We start from the raw sequence: 5,898 nt of genomic DNA on the forward strand, positions 1-5,898 counted from the left end.
AGCCTGCGATGTCTGTCTCGTTGCGGAAACCAGTTGAACCAGGCCTGGATAGGCCTTTGGTGGAGAAGGCCCAAATGAAGGGCCTGCGAGGCAGCAGCCATCAACCCCAGCAAGCGCTGACACAGCACCATGCTTACTGTCTCTCTGAACCTGAATAGGGAGAGGCAAGATTATATTGTGGAAACTCTCCGAGTTGTTAATGTGGCCTTCATAGACACCGAGTCTAGGTGGAGGCCCAGAAAATCAGATTGCTGGCTTGCCCTGAGGTGGCCCATTTTCAGGTTTATCCTGAGACTGAGCCACTGGAGGTGGTCTGTGACCAACGCTCTATGTGCCAGGGCTTGCTCCTGTGACTGAGCGCAGATGAGCCAGTCATCTAGATAGTTCATTATTCGAACGCCCTGAACCTACAGGGTTGGTGGCGATTGCCGCCCCCACTAAGGCACCAGTTGCCCCTTTTTACAGGCTGACCGTGCTGCAGTGCAGGTGCTGCCAGGCGTGCCATAGGAGCACGAGCGGGCCTGGGCGGAGGCTGTCGCCCCCACAGGGTGGAAGACCTAGCATGCAAGGCAGGCTTCCGTGGAAGCAGCTGGGCATACTGCCTTCATGCCTTCCTGGAGTTCAGAGTTCTCTGAAGCATCTCCTCCATCTCTAGCCTGGGAAAGCCAGAGTTGCCGTCTGGTGACCATCAGCGCCGCAAGGTATCGGCCCTCCCCTCGGCCCTCCCCTCTGGCCGTGAGTTGGGCCAGTCTGGTGACTGCCTCAGAGACCTGGTTCAGCTCTTGTCTGTGAGCCGCCATGACCATATCAGGGAGATCCTTAACAAGGATGGCCTGACAGACAGAGAGCATGCTCGACACAGCTGGGCAGCTTGGGAGCAAGCAGCATACACCTTCTTGAAGTGAGTCTCTGTTGTCCGACACTGTCTGTTAGGACATTGTAGGTCCTTGGCCGGTCCAATGCCTGGTGCCTGTACGAGGGCCGCAATGGCAGAGACCACCGGAGGGAAGGCTGCCAAGCCGGCACCCTCCGCTCCCTGCATGGAAGACACCATATTAGGTGCTGATACTGGGTTGGACCAGGAGGCCTGGACATCCCTGACAAAGTCGGAGAAAGGGGGCAGTGTCCTGTCCTGTACTGGCTTAACCGAGGAGAACCAGGAGCCCTGGGGCTCCATGTCTCTAGGCCATTCCACTCGTAGCCATTGAGCCGCTCACTCAACCAAAGCCTCAAATGCTGGCCCTGGAGATACCTCCGGTTCTTGTTGCAGCTCGTCCACCGTGCATGGATGCGTGTGCACGCGTGTCGCTGAGATGGTGTGGTGAGACACACTTGGGATATAATCCCTCAGAAATTCCGATTAAAATTTAGATCGGGAGATCTAAGCCAACACACAGGGAAAAATCTCCATGTGGAGCTAGTGTCTGGAGCAGGCTATGGTCTAAAAGATCGCTGCAGTAGTGTCCCGTCTGGCCCAGTGCCAACACACACACACACACACCTCATGTTTCTATCTGAAAGAAATAAAAACAAATGTTAGTACAAGTAATAAAATATACAGGTAATAACAATAAGCTCTCAAAGTAATATAATATTAGTAAGCGAGACAGACTCAAAGAGTCAGCAAGCTGAAAAGAGTGAGACCGCTCAAATAAGCGACTCAGCCAAGTGCTTAAGGGGCAGTGCCACCCGGCACACCGAAAATGAGAGCTAAAGGCGGGCGCAAAATTCAACCTAACCCAGTGAATTGCGGACCGTGCTTAGCGAACGTAAATAGGTTTCACTTTAGGTACAAAATTGTATAATGAACAAACATTCTTAAACTTTTTATAAGATACTCTATTTAAAAAGCTCAGATTAGGCAAATTATTAGTTCAATTAAGGGCTCAATTATATGTAATTGAGTGTTTGGTTGGAACAAAAACTAGCAAGGCAGTGTTTCCCCAGGACCGCATTATGAGCAAATATAGTGTTTCATTCCCTTTGGTTTGATCACAGAATTTAGAGGATGAGATGTCCGCATGTTTAAGGTGATGGGCTGCTAATCCATTGTGCTTTGCACTTGTGGGTTTGCTTCCCATCCTTGTCGCATTTTTTTTTTTACTGTTTCTCGTTCTCTTTCCTTTTGACAAAAGTGTTTATCCTGCGACTGTAGGACAGTGGTGTGTCTTTGTTGGGCAATACAGTAACAAAATGTGACACAAACACAGCCTAAACTTTGAGGTGCTGAAAAAAAATGCAAAAGGCACCATTGGGATTTGAACCCAGGATTACCTGTTTACTAGACAGGAGCTTTAACCATCTAAGCCACGGCGCCCTGCAACAGTCAAAGGAATGTGTTCCAGAGACTGGTGAAATGAAACTTATCAGACATTGGCTTGACTACTGTCGTTCTCTACTACAATGGACGACTTTAAAATGAAGCGCGGGACATTTCTGAAATTAAACAGAAACACTTGAAAATACGAATTGTTATTAAACCATTTCCGACCTCATATGAGAATCTGCATTGTATTTTAGATGACCGATTGTACCCTTGTGGTGTAGAAATATGACATTGGTAGTTAACATGATCAAAACATATGATTAAATTCACTTCTCACCGAGATTAAAACTCGGATTGCTGGATTCAGAGTCCAGACTGTTAAGCATTACACCATGGAACCGATGGTGAGCACCGAGGAGATGAACAGCTATCACATCTTCAGCTACCAGGTGTAAAATAAAATCCCCCACTGCTAACAACCCCTTGACTGCAAGGTGTTATCCCTGTTCTGTTTGCACACAATGCAACATAAATTGAATAAGTAACTGGGGTGTTTCAGGGGTTAAATTGTTTTGGGCCACCTATTTTGAAGGTGATTCTCATGGGGGGGGGGGGGGGGGGGCGGAAGGGGACACTCCTCTATGTCACTCAGGGGTATTTACCCCGGCCGGGTGATTTAATGCACAACTACTCCTGTCTTCGATGACAAGGTTTGAAGTTCTTCATCAGATTAAGTTGATGTCAAAGAGTTTTGTTTTGATTTTCCTTTCCATGAAAACTTCTCTTCACCTCGGTTTAATAATATACTGAACAAAAATATAAACGTAACATGCAACAATTTCAAAGATTTTACTGAGTTACAGTTCATATAAAGAAATCAGTCAATTGAAATAAATTAACTAGGTCCTAATCTATGGATTTCACATGACTGGGAATACAAATATGCATTTGTTGGTCACAGATACCTTAAAAAAAAAAAAAAAAAAAGTAGGGGCGTAGATCAGAAAACCAGTCAGTATCTGGTGTGACCACCATTTGCCTCATGCAGCGCAACACATCTCCTTCGCATAGAGTTGGTCAGGCTGTTGATTGTGGCCTATGGAATGTTGTCCCACTCCTCTTCAATGGTTGTGCGAAGTTGCTGGATATTGGCGGAAACTGGAACACAGTTGTACACGTCAATCCAGAGCATCCCAATCATGCTCAATGGGTGACATGTCTGGTGAGTATGCAAGCCATGAAAGAACTGGGACATTTTCAGATTCCAGGAATTGTGTACAGATCCTTGCAACATGGGGCCGTCAACTCTCTGATGTACTCTATTAGAAAGAACTTTTAGAAGATCCTGCTAAAGAATACATACAAAAACTAAACACCATCATAAAATAATTGCCAGACAACATTCAATCTACCTTGCAAAATGTCATACCTGGAACAACTAGGGCAGGTACTTTTTACTTACTTCCCAAAATCCACAAACCCGGTAATCTTGGGAGACCCACTGCGTCTGGCATAGGAACACTCACAGAAGGAATCTCTGAATTTATAAAATCCTTACTTAAGCCCTTGGTGACAAAAACAGATAGTTTCACCCAGGCCAACCACCCCAAAATTCTATACTAGTCACTATGGATGTAAAGGCCCTGTATACCAACATCCCTCATCATGATGGTATCTCAGCCTGTCTAAAATTCTTAGAAAAAGAGACCAACGATCTTAAAGTTCCCCCTCACATCATTGGCAAACTAAATGAATTTATTCTTACGCACAACTATTTCAACTTAAACAACAAATATCATCAACAGATCATGGGAACAGCTATGGGGACCAAAATGGCACCACAGTATGCTAGCCTTTTCATGGCCAATCTGGAAAACGAATTTCTAGAGCAATATCCTTACAAACCACAATTTTACTCAAGATACATAGATGACATCTTTATTATCTGGACAGAAAGTGAAGCCTCATTACACCAATTCCACCATGCTCTCAATAATTACCATCCCACCACTGAACTGACAATTAATTATTCAAAAGAAATCATACAATTCTTAGACACAACAATAATCATCAAAAACGGCAATATTACTTCATCCATCTACAGAAAACCAACAGACAGCCAAAAATACATACCTCCACATCTCTAGTTTTCATCCACATCACACACATAAATCTGTCATTTACAGTCAAGCTATCCGAAACTGCTCTGAAACTACTGACAGAAACAAACATCTCTGCAGTATTCGTGATGCTTTCGTCCAAAAAGGATAGTCTCCAAAACAGATTGACACAGAAATGGAACGTGCCATCAGAATACCAAGAGAAAAATTGCTGGAATACAAAGTAAAGCCTGTGTGTAATAGAGTACTCTTAGTTGTTACATACAATCCATCCCTACGACCTCTCCGCAAAATCATCCGAGAATTACACTTTAGCTGAAGATTTCACCCTCTCCAATATTTTCTTGGAAACACCTCTCCTATCCTACAGACAACCACCTAACCTGTCCCAGCGAATCATCTGGAGTAAACCACCAACTGACGTAAAAAATGCACACAATGGAACTAAACCCTGCAATACCAACAGATGCAAAACTTGTCCCCATATCTCTACACAGAATACCATCCTCACAGCACAAGGGAAACTGGAGATAAAAGAATCATTTACCTGCAGATCCAAAAATGTAATCTACATGATTAAATGTAGCAAATGCTCCCATGGTACTTACATAGGAGAAACCAAACAACATCTTCGGACAAGGATGAATCAACACAGACACACCATCAGCAACAACATTACCAGCACTCCTATTGGTAACCATTTTAACACGCCTAACCATTCTCTGCATGATCTGACGGTTCTTGTTTTAAAGGGCAATTTCAAAAACACACAAGACAGGAGAACTTGGGAACTTAAATTTATAAAATTCCTGGACTCAAAAAACAAAGGACTCAATCTGGATACTGGTTTTCTACATCATTACAATCTATAGTACTTGTTTATATACATTACATAAATATGTATGTATGTGTGTGTTTATATGTATATATGTTTTTTATTATACTTGTGTTTTATTATATGTATGTATACGTGTGTGTGTGTGTGTGTGTATGACATGCAGCTTTTTTCCTTACATTAGAATGTAATTACATTGTAATGATTCAAAATGGGTTATTTTTGTTAAAGTTCTGATGCAACCTTTGAATGTAAACACCAATCTTTCTTTCCTACTTTCACCTGAAGAAGAGACCTTTGAGGTCTTGAAAGCTTGTGAATAATTATTATTTAGTCAGTACAGTAAAAGGTATCACTTCTCCTTCTGTTTGTCTATCATGTCTGGACTAATACGGCTACCATTTCATTTCAACAAAATTCCAGAATGCTGATGATATTAATGATCTCAGAATAGAATGTTCATTCCAAATGTCTCCAAAGTGCCCAGTTTGGAAATAAGTTCACATTCTTTTTGCTTCCTGACAGCATTAGTTCCATAATAATGAACTATCCCACCAATTGTGATGTCCTCACTAGTGTGGTCATCCCTGTTAAAATGTCTGGCGAAAGGAAAGGTAGTGGTGTGTGGCAACATAGGGTGTTATTTACCACAGTACTCAGCAGGTCTTTTCACAGCG

The 5,898-nt window shown here is 43.1% G+C and overlaps 1 non-coding gene across 1 annotated transcript; it reads right to left on the reverse strand.

Moving 5' to 3' along the window:
- Positions 1 to 2,243: 2,243 nt before the first annotated feature.
- On the reverse strand, positions 2,244 to 2,317 carry trnat-agu. Its single transcript has one exon. It is a non-coding gene; the product is annotated as a tRNA-Thr (tRNA).
- Positions 2,318 to 5,898: the final 3,581 nt, after the last annotated feature.

The sequence above is a fragment of the Polyodon spathula genome, chromosome 25 (genome assembly GCF_017654505.1).
Source record: "Polyodon spathula isolate WHYD16114869_AA chromosome 25, ASM1765450v1, whole genome shotgun sequence".
Taxonomy (NCBI): domain Eukaryota; kingdom Metazoa; phylum Chordata; class Actinopteri; order Acipenseriformes; family Polyodontidae; genus Polyodon; species Polyodon spathula.